We start from the raw sequence: 14,422 nt of genomic DNA, 5'->3' as shown, positions 1-14,422 counted from the left end.
TATGTTGGAAATAAAGACTATTTCCACATTTTGGCTCAAAGCAGAGAGCACCAGCAAATAAAACTGAAAACAATGGACATTTTATGAGCATAATCTTGTCCCCACCCAAAATCCTGTCTATTAAGCGCCTACTTGCACCAGGCACCGTAGCAGGCACTAAGACGACGACAACGCTCAAGTTACAGCCCCCACCCCCAAGGAGTTTCAGAACACTGGGGAGAGACAGAAGAAGAGCAACACTTAGGACTCGGCACAAACAGGTCAACACAAGATATAATGAAAGTAGAAAAGACACGAGAGAGCTGACCGCCGTCGGTCTGGGTACCTGCTGACACGTCACCATTTGTGCATGTGCGCACACTACAAACATGCACACACGCACACACACATGCACAGACACACAGAGGGCGCGTGGTGATGCTGCGTCTTTCACAGAAAACAAGGTATGTTTGACTCACTTCCTTATCTTCTGCTCTAAACAGGCGGTACACTTCATGCGACAGGTATTTCGCCACAGTATGTTTTTATTTATTTATTTATTTATTTATTTATTTAATTTTTTTTTTGAGATTTATTTATTTATTATTATTTTTTATTTATACAAGCACTGGGTACAGTCAGAAGCGCGGGAGGGTGAGAGAATTCACCAGAGCCAGAGCGGGGAGCAGAGCAGGCAGAAGGACCGAAGTACACTGCTGAGGGGAGCAGCGGGCGGCAGGAGAGGTCTGCGCGCCATGCGGGACCCTCCTCCGGTGGCCGGGGAGCAGCCGGGGATCGAACCGGCGCTGCAGAGGCTGCGGGCAGCTTTCCAACCCAGAGCTCAACCGCTGCACCACCAGGGAGGCCCGCCACAGTATGTTTTAAATATGAAGTCGAAAGAGCAGGCTGAGCAAGACCACGTGCTTCCGCCTGGGTCTATCGACATTACAATGGATTTTATTATTAGTGTGAATTATACATAAATGAAATGGTAATGATACACAATAACTGTTTCCCCAACTTTCTTCTCCTTTCACAGTTTCCACGAAGAGAATGAGGCCACGGTCATTTCCCGCCACTTTCCCGCCGCGGCTGCGAAACCTGAGGACATTCCAATGAGGGAGCAGCTGCTCCCCGGCCTGGAGGGCCTCCGTGGGGAACACCCCCTTCGGGGCAAAGGGAGAGGCCGGCGCCCACTGCGTCCTGGCCCAGGGGTCACCCTTGCATTCTGCTCACACATCGCTGGCCAAAACCAGGCACACGGCCGACAGCTACACGCCTGAGGCCAGCGGGGTGGACAAATGTGCCTTCCCCAGGAGGAGGCGGCAAATATTGGAACAATACAGTCTAGTCCAGTGGGGTCTCATGGCTCTGACGTGAGGTCACTTGCTGTACCAATTGCTGCCTCCTCTTCCCTGGCTCCCTCCTCCTCACTCGCTGTTTGCTTGGAGGTCGCTGCTCACTGAGGCCTTCCCTGACCACCTCCTGTTTGCCAACTCTGCTCTGCGGTTCTCCATACTTTCACTTGGGTCAAAATCAACAAGTGTGTGTGTGTGTGTGTGTGTGTGGTGTGGTGGGGTATGTGGTGTTTGTGTGTGGTGTGTGTGTGGTATGTGTGTGGTGTGTGGGGGGGGTGTGTTTGTGTGGGGGGTATGTGCGTGTGTGGGGGTGTGTTTGTGTGGGGTGTGTGTGCGTGTGGGGTATGTGTGCATGCATGTATGTACAATTCTCCATAAAAAACTATGAGCATCTTTCTTTGGTGCACAGGTTTTGTGTAATCTCGGGATGGAGTCACACTCACAAACACATCCCCTGCACAGAGGTCAGTGACAGCAGGACCAGCCACAGACTAGGAAGCGTCTTGTTCCGAATATACTAAGAGATTCAGCAGCCCGCTGACCCCCAGTGCTCACCTCCAACAAGAAGCTCCACCAAACCCCACGGGGAGCAAAGGAACCACGTGCGCCCACCACACTTCACAACGTTTATATTAAAAGTAAAGTAAGGGCCTCCCTGGTGGCGCAGCGGTTGAGCGCTGGGCTGCGAAGCTGCCCGGAGCCTCCGCAGCGCCAGTTTGATCCCCGGCCACCGGGTGAGGGTCCCACATGGCGCGCAGACCTGTCCTGCCGCGGGCTGCTCCCCACTACCCTCAGTAGTGTACTTCGTTGGTCTGCCTGTTCTGTTCCCCGCTCTGGCTCTGGTGAATTCTCTCACCCTCCCATGCTTCTGACTGTACCCAGTGCTTGTATAAATAAATAAATCAATCTTAAAAAAAAAAAAAAAGGTGAAGTAAGCCAAGGCCAAGCACCTCTCCTCCCAGGCTGTGGTCTTTGAACTACTGGGCAGGATGCAAAGCATCTGGTGAGCAGTTAACAAGTGACATCTGATCAGAGACCCCTGCCCCCCAGTCCCGCTGGGAAGGGGCTGGTCCCTCGAGAAGACCGAGTAGACCAACTGGTTGGAGGAGACCAAGTCACGTCCACTTATATTCTTGTTCTCAGTGGCAGCACACTTGTTCTGGCACCTTCCTGTCCCGGGCTGCAGAGGCCCCTGCCTTCCACTCCTCTCTCCACCTTCACCTGCTCAGCACACTCAGGTCACTCCCAGTTTTAGAAAAGGGGACAAGGAGGCCTGATGAGTGACAACAATGTGGTTTCAAACAAGAGATGGCCCCTGGAGCAGAAGAGATTTCAGGAAGCACAAAGAGTGCAGGGAGAGAACCCCGACAGCCTCTCTCACAAGCCAAGGCCTGTCGGCCACTTTAACCAGAAGATGCCTCAGCCTTTAGGCTGCTGGTGTTATTGTGTTCAAAGGAGAAAAGAGGTTTTAGGGTTAGGGTTAGGGTGAGGGCAGAAGGAGAGGTTCCCAACCCAAACTTTCACACCAACCTACTTAATACCTTTACCAGGAAGATACTGCCTTTTATGCTCTTGGCACATTACACTCAGTGTCTGCTAGATGTCATATGGCCACTGCAGGGCAAGTAAAAAGTATCAGGTTTTTCCGCCCTCCCACCATTAGATTAAATGCATGCCTGATGGCGGACACCTGGACCTGGAGTAGGGTGTGGGCATGCATCGGTGGGCGCACCTGAGCCAAGAGACTGGGCATATAAGGCCAGGGCGGCAGAAGACGGTGTGGTGTGGTATGGTGTGTGGAGAAACTCCATACTACAGTCAGAACAAAAAAGAAGAGTAGCAGGAAGAAAACAAGCAGAGAAGCAGAGCCCACGAGAGAACGCGAGAGAGCCCAGGAAAGAGTGAAGATTTACCGGGGGCTGGGAGGTCTGCCAGCCTCCTAGCCGCACCCCCCCCCCACCCGGCACCCCTGCCTGCCATGTACCTGGGTGCCGCACTACATGTAAAAGCTCAATAAAAGCCTGAAAAGCCACCGAGGCCTTCAGCACTCTCCTTTACCCGTCTGCCCGGATCACAAAGAACCCGCTCTCTGCCTTCCTGGCACTACAGCCACCAGCTAAAATTCTAGCTATGTACGATCCAGTCTCACTCTGGAAGAGAGGGCTAATATGCCCTGAGACTCCACTCGCCAAAGCACTGCGCCAGGTACTTCTGGACCTTGTCATCAATCTGATGAACAGAAGCATGAGGTAGGAGTGAGGAAATTTGAGGCTCAGAAAGGTGAAGTTCTTTGTCCAGGTCCTGTAACTGGTTGGTCCAAATGTAACCCACGCAGATCTCTCTCTGATTACACCACGAAGTCATACTTCAACCTAACTACAGTCATAATGTAGACAAAAAATCTGCTGCAACCCAAGAAATGGGAGTCTTGACAAAAAGACACATATCTCAGGCCTGGGTCTCTTTATTCATTGTGGGCCCCTCTGTCCCAAACCCTGTGCAAAGAGAAGGCTTAAAAAGCAATGAACGAGGGGCCTCTCTGGTGGCGCAAGGGGCTAAGCATCAGCACTATGAAGCAATCCGCAGCCACTGCAGCACGAGTTCGATCCCCAGCCACGGAGGTGACCCACATGGCGCAGCAGACCTCTTCTGACTTACCCGCTGTATTTTAGTAGATCTGCCTATTCTGCTCCCCACTCTGTCTCTAGTGAATCCTCTCACCCCACCCCCCACACTTCTGGCCTATACCCCAGTTCTTGTATGCATAAATAAATAAATCTTTAAAAAATAAAAAGGGCCTCCCCTGGTGGTGAAGCGGTTGAGCGCTGGGCTGCGAAGCTGCCCACAGCCTCTGCAGCGCCGGTTTGATCCCCGGCCGCTGGCGAGGGTCCCACATGGTGCGCAGACCTCTCCTGCCGCCCGCTGCTCCCCTCAGCAGTGTATTTCGTCGCTCTGCTGTTCTGTTCCCCGCTCTGGCTCTGGTGAATTCTCTCACCCTCCCGCACTTCTGACTGTACTCGTGCTTGTATAAATAAATAAATAAATCTTTTTAAAAATAAAAAAATAAAAAATAAAGCCATGAGCAAGAATAGCTGGGAATTTTGGGGGCTTCTGGAACACAAGGAGCTCCACCTTGCTAGATCACCCCAAAACGGAGTGATTAGTGTGAGGGGAACAGAAATAATCAAACACCTTCCCTGTGCTTCCCGAACTTCTCCTTCAGCTTTCATTGAGTTTGGTGGCTTAGGAGAGTTTGAGGTTATACATTTAGCAGTGACTGATAATCGCATCTCAAAATCTTTCAGATCAGCAAGCACCCCCATCCCCCCACACTGACATACCCTGTTTTACTGCACTTCTCTTGACAACACCTCAGATAATGCTTTTTTTTTTTAATTAGACAAATTAAAGGTTTGTGGCAACACTGCTTAGTCAAGCAAGTTTATCGGTGTCGTTTGTCCAACAATATCTTTGAGACATCATGCTAGCGCACTTAGTAGACAATACAGCCTGGGCCTAACTTTCCTATGTACAGGAAACAAAATAAGTGGTGACTTGCTTTATGGCAAGGTCCACCTGATTGCAGCAGTCTGGAGCACCTGTAAAATGGCCACGATGTGCCTGAAACTGACACAGAGCCAGAGCCTGGGTCTGGGCCTGAACCTGGGTCTGAACCTGGGCCTGAACCTGGGCCTGAACTTGTGCCTGGGCCTGAGCCTGGCACCATCTTCAGTTTTTCCTCAACGGCTCTAACACTTTCACAATCAATTTCAAATGAATGAGAGTAAGAAGTAACAGAAACATTTATCCTCACCACAGATTTTTCTAAATGTCAAAATGCTCCCTAAGCCTTTCCCAGATTTCCCCAGTTAGAATTAACTGCTCCACTGACTGTACTCGCTTCATGGAAATATCTCTGTTAGCCCTTAACTCTGTGTTCCGGTCTCCCCACCTGAATGCCCGCTCGCTGAAGGCAGAACCCCGGTCTCGCTCACACTGGACATGGCATCTCTCCATGCATACACCTTGGACCTAGCAGAGAGCAAACCCCCATATACACTGGTTTAAACTGAACAGAACTTTTTAATATTCAGATATTTTACCATGTATGTATTTGCCACTTGGTTTCATTTTTAATGCTCTAAAAATGAATGATAGTATGATCCAGTGTTTCCCAGATTATGACTCAGAATTTATATTTGGAACTCTTCAGGCCCAAAACACCCTGCTAGGGATAATAAACAAACCTACCTCTGCATCTTTACTTCCAGCGCAGGGAAAGAGAGACAGACACTGAATACTTACTGAAGGATGAGGATAAAGAAATCTGTGATTATGATGGGGAATAGGAAAATACACAATTTAAAAGGCTATGCTCGCCAAATAATTTCATCTCACTTCTTAAACCCATGGCTCCCACCACGTACAGATGGCCCCTCAGCACAACCCTGCAGCCAGTGCCTCACTCCTGAGCCGAGATGCTCTCCTCCTATGCACTGTCTCTCGAACCTCTTCCAGTGATGAACTTGGCCTTGTCAAGATCACCAATAACCTCCGTGTTGCCAAATCCCTTCAGTGAGTCTTGTCTCCCCTGATTTATTGGCGTGACAGCGCTGAACATGCCCCTCACCAGGGACACTCACCTTTCCGCCTTTCTCGGTGTCCTTTATTGATCTTTTCCAGGATCTCTATTTCTCCCAATCTCTAAATGTTGGAGTAGCTCGAGGCTCAGTGCCCCTTCTAGAACTGTACACCTAGCAACGAACCCAAGACCTCACAGGGGTACTAACAAGCACTGGAATCACACTACAACCGAGACAGGTAAGTGCATTTCTCCCTCCAAATCTTGTCTTCCAAATTTCCCCTCTCACTATGTGACAACTGTTTTCAAGTCACTTAGGTGGAAACTCTTGGTCTCGCTGCAGAGACAGCTAGTCGCCTCCTAACACACATTCAGCCACTCTTGCATTTGGTAGTGGCCGCATGACTATGTCTGGTTGAGGAGCTGTAAGGAGTGACGTGTGACTTGTCCTTAGGGCTTGGGAATGTGCCCTCCTCCCCTCTCCAGTCTCCTCCCAAGGACGGGAATACTGATGAGAGTGAAGGAGCTGGGGCAGCCATCTTGGGCTACAAGCTAGGTGCCACATACTGAGGATGAGAGAACAGAAGAACAGATTCATCCTGGCTCCCCAGTAACCACGGTGTCTGTCGCTAAACCAGACTCAACCATCTATCCAGATTCTGACTTAAAAGAAAAATAAGCTTTTATCTTGTTTGTGCCATTAGTCATTTAGATCTCTCTGCTGCAGCAGCCAAACCAAACCAATATCCTACTATTAGTTTCATTTTTGGGGTCTTCACATCACCCGACTTTTTAAATGCTGAACTTGAACCTGGCAGTAATCAGTCTTCACAGAATTAAAACATGTGGCATTGGCTTCGGGGGCAGCACAGGCACTGGCATCACAGGACAGAAGTCTGGTGACCCTTGTTAGGCCACAATGAGACATTTGGTCAAACCTGTGGCACCTTAGAAAACAGCCCACATGCCAGCACGGCCTGTAATTCTAGGGGAACTGGTTGAACAATTCAGAATTTGGATGCCTACTGGCTTCTTGCCACCTTAAGCAAGAAGGCCCACAAGGTGAGGCCCACTCAGGCTACAGCTTGCCCCTTCACCGGCAGAAATGAAAGGGAATATAGTTCTGCCCGAGGCATGTCCTAGGTCTACAGTCGTAAGCTTAGGCAGAGGCTGGTAATTTGGGGACTCACAGGGTTGGAAAGGCCCACCCCTTGAGCACCCCTCAGGAAACCAGCTGGAGAAGCTGGCCCACCCAGGAAAGGGCTCTCCTCTCATGCCCACGCCAGACCTGGCCCCAGAGGAGGACAAGTGGAAAATCTGCCCAGAGGGCCACAGCGTACAGGACTCATGGGAGCTCCCCTGATTGGGCAGACCCGGGGCTACTCAACAGGCAAGGCCAGGGCATCTCGCCAGTGCCAAGGCGGGAGCCCCCACATGCAGCCTGGCGGGAGGTGACCAGGGAAACAGGTCAGGGAGGGTCTGCGTGCCCCATCCTTTCCTCTTCCAAATGGAAGCTCTTCTTTCCCCTGTTTTACCCCACCCTGCCATGGCATATGGAAGGGGTGGGGGCAGCAGCTAACCTGTATTTTTATCTAAAGGTCCTAGACTCCGAAGTACACAGGAGGTGGTCTCTGGGAAGATGCAGAATTTTAGATTTGGGAAGAAGCGTTTAGAAAGAAAAGCCTAGTCCTTTCTCCCCTTCTGACATCAGAGAGCTTTCCGCAGAACACACGGCTAGCCAATAAAAACCATCTTTCTCAGGCTTCCAGCAAGGAGCTGTGGCCATGTGACTCAGGTTCTGGCCAGTGGGAGGCGAGCACAAGTGATCCAGGCCACCTGTAAGGCGCGCCATTCGAGAAGGCACGAGACTCCTCCTCGCCTCTCTGCCCACTGGCCAGCAGGCAGACATATGTGGGCCGAAAGATGGAAGGTATGTGTTCTGCAAGTTGGTACAACAAGACAGAAGGCGCTCGGGCCCCCCGTGAGCCTAGAGCTGCCACCGCAGCCCCAGTCTCCTACCCAGGCTTCTATTTAGAGAGAAATAAATATCGATCGCTTTAAGCAGCTGCCAGAGCGCATCTGCTACAACGGTCCACTGACGACATCCTGACTCACGAGGCATCCTTGGCGCCGTCCCTTTACACCCCAACGCACTCCATCACGCCATGCCACTGGCTCTACACACACCTGCCCACCCACCATCTGACCTCTCTCACCCTCTCCACCAATAACCCTGGCCCTGGGACCCCTGAAATGGCCTCCTCCTCTTCCTGCTCTCACTCCTCACCCCTTTATTCTCATCACAGCAGCCAGAGCCAACATGTTTCCTTTAAAACATGAATCAGAATGTAAACCCCACAAGGCCAGGGCCTTCTGCCTGTTTTGCTCATTGGTGTGTCCTCGTGGCTGGGAACAGTGCATATACAGGCCAACAACAGTTCAAATGACGACTTTTCAACTTTACCATGTGCCAAAGCGACACAGAGTGAGCAGAAGGCAAACTCGTGGTCTGATCTTTTCCTGGGTGAGCAAGAGACGGCGCCGCCCTCTGTGCTGGGAAGCGGCGGCAGGTCCCAGGCAGCCCCACCATCCAGGATGACAACGGCCCATCCAAGACTCTGGGGCTGGTTCTCACCCCCAGTACGGCAGTCGATAAACTGCCTGCAACACTTCTGACAACATGGGCTTTCTAAAGATGATTTTGCAGGACCGTTGGTTAGCAAGTCTTCTTTTTAAAAAAAAAATATTTTATTTTATATAATTCTTATATCATTTTTCATTTTTGCATATGTATGCATTTTCATTTTGATTATATTCCCCATACATTTGCACCCCCCTTATTTTGACCCTAGTCCTTCCTCTTCCCGTCCCTCCCTACCCCGTAGCGTGTCTCTGGTTTATAGTTGCTTGTTGATCTTGATTTTTACTTTGTATTAATTAGTCTTTTTCCTGGCCCCTTATTTAGGTTTTCTAAATTCTTGCTATGAGTGAGACCATCTGGTATTTTTCTTTTTCTTTCTGACTTATTTCACTGAGCATGATCCCAGCAAGTGTTCCTATTACTAATTAATTATTAACATTTATTAACTAATCAGTGCTCTGGGCATGCAGGTGAGGCCAGGCTGTGCTGTTTGGGAGGTTAGGTGTAGTAAACACATTTTTGGCTTTTGACTTACAACCAGGTTGATTGGGATGTGACCCCATTGTAAGCGGGGGAGGATGTGGACTGCATTTCACGTAAGACATCACCAAGAAGTCGCAACACGATTTTCACACCAACAACAACAAAAAGAATACTGCCTGTTAAACCACAACAGAACGCCTTAATAGCAGACAAGGACAAGGCGGTGATCAACCCTAGCCTCTCACTGCCTTGAAATTTCTGTGTAAGGAATGCAGAGTTACTCTGACCTTCGCGGCGTTGCCTGGGTGGGAAAGGCAATCCTTCTAAATGCATGTTCAATTTTAAAGGTGACACAGCTTCAGGGACTTGTGGCTTTCTGCCTCTGTAAAGCTCGCTAGTGCGCTTGGTTTTGCTCTGCAATAAAATACTGGATTGTGGTCATTCCTCCAACAACATTTTTTTCAGTAACAGCAAATTTGACATCCACTGCTGTTTCCATTGCTGTCTGCATACAAAGTAACATTTGCTTTCAAGGCTGATCCAAGTGTCCTTTTGGGGAAGGCATTTAAAAATGGCAACTAAATTTAACAGGTGTAGCACTCGTCTAAAGGGCCAATAATATGAACAGGTAGAATCAGGTTTGCACATCCACAGGAAGTGACACCTGTGTCACAGCTGCCATCTGGCCAAAGGTGACTAAGCCATTATAAGCTTCCCAATTTCAGAGATGTTAAGATATGGGGGGCAGAAGAGGGTGTGGGGCGGGAGGGCCTCTCAGAATTGACTGAAACCTAGTGTCGAGAAGTCAATCTTCAGAATGAAGGGCTGTATCTCCCGCCTCTGTGGCCTCACCACTTGCTGGAGCAAATGCATCCACCTCAAGGCCACAACACCGGGGAACACGCTTCCTCCCCCTCCCACAGTGCCTTGTCATCATTGACTATTCAAAAGCCACCTCCTAAAGTTGCACCCACCCCACTGCTCTCCATTCCTTCAGCCTACGCCATTTTTCTTCATAGCATTCATCACAACTGACCTCTTCCGTGTGTCTGGTCATCCTAGGTCTCCTCCCACTAGGATGAAGCTGCATGCAAGCAAGGCTCATAGGGTGTAGCCAGGCAGCAAACCACTGTTGAATGAACACTCCAGGAAGACTTCACCACCCCAGACATGCTTCTAGAACCATGAGAAAAATGAACTCTGCATTGAGCAAAGGCCTGGAGAGCCCACAGCCCTCATCAAGAGTCTCTCCTGGAGCTTCCCTAGTGACCCAGAGGTTAAGTCTCAGTGCTACGACAGCAAAGGCCCACTGTGACGACCTGAGTCTGATTCCCGGCCAGGGAGTTGACCCACATGGCGCAACAGACCTCTCCTGTCTTGCCTGCTGCCCCCCTTAACAGTGTATTTCAGTGAATCCGCCTGTTCTGCTCCCCATTCTGTCTCTGGTGAAACCTCTTCCCCCCTACCATGGCCTGCACCCCAGTTCTTCTAGACAAAAATCTTTAAAAAAAAAAAAGTCTTTCTCCCTGCTATGAAGGCAGAGGGCTATTCAATGAGTGCCACTCTCAGCAACAACTAGGGCTTCCGCTTCCCATTTCAAAAGGGAAAATAAAAATGCTGTGAACATTACTCAGGTTATTTCTGTTAACGGTGTTTTAGTAAAGGGATTAAGGACCCTGGAATCAGACTCTGGATTAGAAGTCAGGTTCCTCCACTTACTAATGTGTGCTTTTCAGCAAGTGGCTTAATTTCTTTTAGCCCCAATTTTTGTATCTAGAAGACGGAGTTAGCAATATCAAGCTGACTGGGCAAGGGATGCCAGGCCATATTAAGAGCTCATGGGACGTCAGCTGACATTACGGCTCTCTGTCTCTTGGCTAAAATAAACAAAAGGAAAGGAGGGGGGAGGCTCAGAGCCTACACCCCACTCTCCCACCAGCCTGAGGAAGAAGAATGCTGGTTCCAAAGTGAGTGGTAGCAACTATTAACTGGACAAAAGTGAACTTAGATCCTGAGGTTATGAAGAAAGACAAGGTCAAAGAAGTGGAGCTGCTAGAGAGGCGAGCCAGGGTGTGGGTTCCGTGTTAGCTCATCATAGAGAGGAGCTCATCTGCTGTCTCCCAAATCTGCTCGTCAGAATTCTGTACCCCACCCCCAAACAAGAGAAAAAAACCCGTACTTATCTCCGTCCCCACCCCCTACACATCACACTGATCATTAGAAGTGGACTGAGTTTGATTCTCCATGTTTCTGGTGTCTGCTCCCATCCATTCCCAGTGTCACTGCCTGAGATCCGACTCCACTGCCTCGCTCCTAGACAGCAGTGGCAGCTCCTAATTTGTCTCCAGCCTGCAGCCACCTTCTTCCGATCCATCTTCTGACCCTTGCGATCTTTCTAAACCTTTAAATTCCCTCAAGGGCTTCTTTACAATCTTACCAAGAAAACTCAAACATTTCTGAACGTGCGCCAAGAGCTGGTGCCTGCCTACCTGCCCTCACTCTCCAGTCCCACTACTTCTTGCTGTTTCCTGAGCTCCTGGCCTCACAGCCAGCCCCAGCAGCCCTTCCTCTGCAACTGCTGCTCTGTGGAAGCATCACTTTTCCTTGAAAGTCTTTACGAAGACACTGCCTCGCCAGGGATCCCGGCTTGTTTTTCTTACGTCTGGTGACACCTCCAAATTAGTACTTAGTATCCAGTATTGTAACCTCTGGACTTCTGTGTCTACCCCCGCCTCTGATAAATTATCATTTCTTTAAGAAAAAGGACTGTTTTTCCCTTAACGTACCTAGCACATTGGCTGGGGATACACAGCCTCTTCAAAAAACATGTTTGTTGAGTGAACCACTTCGGGGGTGTGATGAAAGTTAGACTCCACACCTGATCACATCATGAACGCGTTTATGAAAAGTGACACTTCCGCAGAAAAACTATGCCGCTCAGGCAGGCTAGCAGGATATTTATAAAGAAGCCGTGGTGAATTCATTGCCAGTTGTTAAGCAGTCAAGTGTAGTAAAAACAGCTTTTAGATCAGGACCCCTGGGTTTGAATTCCAACTCTGCCACTTCTAAGCCAGATCACTACGGACAAGCAACTTAACCTAAATCTCAGTTGCCTCACCTGTGCAATAAGGAAAATAAGAACCTACTCAATTGTATTGTTTTATCAATTGAGACAATGGTTTTCAAGTGACTGGCACAGAGCAGGCTCCTAAGGCTGTGAATAAATGTTGGTGCCTTTCCACTTATAGCACACTGTGAAAAAGTCCAAGGTCACATTTCTACATTTGGGAAGAAGACAAGCACTCTTCTAAAGCCTTGACCACACCCGGAATCCCAGCCAGCCATCTTGAAGATTAACTAGGTCATAAAGAAGATTTATAGAAGGAAAAAAAGCAAATAATTTCAATGTGATCACATCCCACAACTGCAAAACTGCTTAAAATACCTGTCCTACTCACAGCAACATTGGTACATGAAAAACAACCTATGAGCAACACATGAGAAGGATAGTAAACAGTGGTGCTCTGGAATGCAGGTCCCAAGAGAATGGGAATCCCTTTGTCAGGGATCTGTTCCACAGAGCACTGAAGGCACCACTTCAGAAACAATAATAGCAGTGAGGGCAGAGAAACACCCCACCTGCAAAGTCCAAGATGGAATACATAAGAACTGGAGGGAAACTGTCAGGGGGACCATAGGAGTCCATAATGTAAAATCTTCTAAAGCTACAGGTCTATTTTTCACACATTTTCATTTTATTAAATATGATTGAAAGAACACAGTCTTGCCTGTTCTCACCCAGAGATGAATGTTGGAAGGTTCACTAATATAAATGGATTATTTTCTAACAAAAGTCACGACCTACTTGTGACACAAGTTCCCACCAATAAGAAACAATAAAAAAGCAAATGCTTTGGAACCAGCTCTCTTAAGAAACACCTTGTTTTAGAGTTAAAGAAAATGGAGTTTGGGGCCTCCCCTGTGGCACAGCGGTTGAGCGCTGGGTTGCGAAGCTGCCCGCAGCCTCTGCAGCACCAGTTCGATCCCCGGCTGCTCCCTGGCCACCAGAGGAGGGTCCCACATGGCGCGAAGACCTCTCCTGCCGCCCGCTGCTCCCCTCAGCAGTGTACTTCGGTCCTTCTGCCTGCTCTGCTCCCCGCTCTGGCTCTGGTGAATTCTCTCACCCTCCCGCGCTTCTGACTGTACCCAGTGCTTGTATAAACAAAAAACAAACAAATAAATAAATAAATAAAGTTATAGAGCACCATTAATAATTTAAAAAAAAAAAAAAAAAAAGAAAATGGAGTTTGCTTAAAAAGCTTTAAGGAGATCCCCCGCCCCCAAAATGTTTATTCTAAGAGCAGCTGAAAGTAAAATTGCCAGTCACTGAACTGTTCCTTTGTGTTCATGAAAACAAATTTGAACATCATTTTATGCTGATCCACGAATTTAAATTTTTACATTGATTTTAATATTCTGTTCATCACAGAAATGTTCTCCTATCGCCTCCGCAATGATTACATTTGTCCTCTATCTGGTCACCAAAAAATCACACCTTCCTCAAGAACTGGGTAAAGTGAAAAGCCACGGTTCAGTCTACAAAGTCTTTATTAACTGGGTTATGTGCATTACTGGTTTGAAAACAATTTCTTAGTGAAAATTCAAAACATATAAACCAGGAACCATTTTTAAAAAGGTGAAAGATTTACCCGCTCTGAAGAGAAACCAGAGTATAAAACCAGGAACAATTGAGAGACTGTCAAGAAAAAAAAGTAATTCCTGGGAGCTAAAGACTCCTAAAACCACAAACTCTTTGCCTTAAGAGAAAGTATCCAATAGAATTAATATTAAAGAAAAAAGGGGGGAGCAACACTTAAAAACTACATAAAATAAAGTGCTTCTGGGGGGGGGGGGGGTCTCTTGATAATTTTGACCTGAATGAAAGACTGTTCAAAATCCTAATTTAAGGTTGCAATCCTGATGTATATGAGGGAACAAAGTCAGTCACACAGAAGGGGCAACCCTGACTTCCCAAACAGCCAAATATCACAACAATTTGTAATTTGTCTTTTTTCCTACTTGACCCTTACTTAACCCACAACTGGCATGTCCCATCCCTGGAGAATTTTAGTCCCAAGCACACATACTAACTACTCTGTAGCTAAATTGAAGCATGGACCTTCCACAGGTACAACCAACCTGATGGAGGACTACTTTGAATATAACACTATTTCAGGAAGTTTTTGATGAACCAGTGGAAGAAATGAGGAGGGAAGCTGGAGAGAGTGAGGCCAGCAGGAGTCCTGAAAGGGAAGTTCCCAATTTGTTAAAAGGAAGGGATAAATCAGTGGGAACACAGGAAATTCCTTGTTCCCTAAT

The 14,422-nt window shown here is 48.2% G+C and overlaps 1 protein-coding gene and 1 long non-coding RNA gene across 3 annotated transcripts in view; one reads left to right on the top strand and one right to left on the bottom strand.

The window, feature by feature from the left end:
- The window catches only part of UBE4B (ubiquitination factor E4B), a 92,470-nt gene that overhangs the window by 76,549 nt on the left and 1,499 nt on the right, over nucleotides 1-14,422 (bottom strand). The window lies entirely within an intron of this gene.
- On the top strand, nucleotides 6,903-9,274 carry LOC129145203 (uncharacterized). Its single transcript, XR_008550410.1, has 3 exons — nucleotides 6,903-6,981; nucleotides 7,681-7,849; nucleotides 9,102-9,274. It is a non-coding gene; the product is annotated as an uncharacterized LOC129145203 (long non-coding RNA).

This window comes from Talpa occidentalis, unplaced genomic scaffold, assembly GCF_014898055.3.
Source record: "Talpa occidentalis isolate TD23 unplaced genomic scaffold, MPIMG_talOcc4v2.1 talOcc4.9, whole genome shotgun sequence".
Taxonomy (NCBI): Eukaryota; Metazoa; Chordata; class Mammalia; order Eulipotyphla; family Talpidae; genus Talpa; species Talpa occidentalis.
This window is presented reverse-complemented; position numbering and strand designations above follow the sequence as displayed.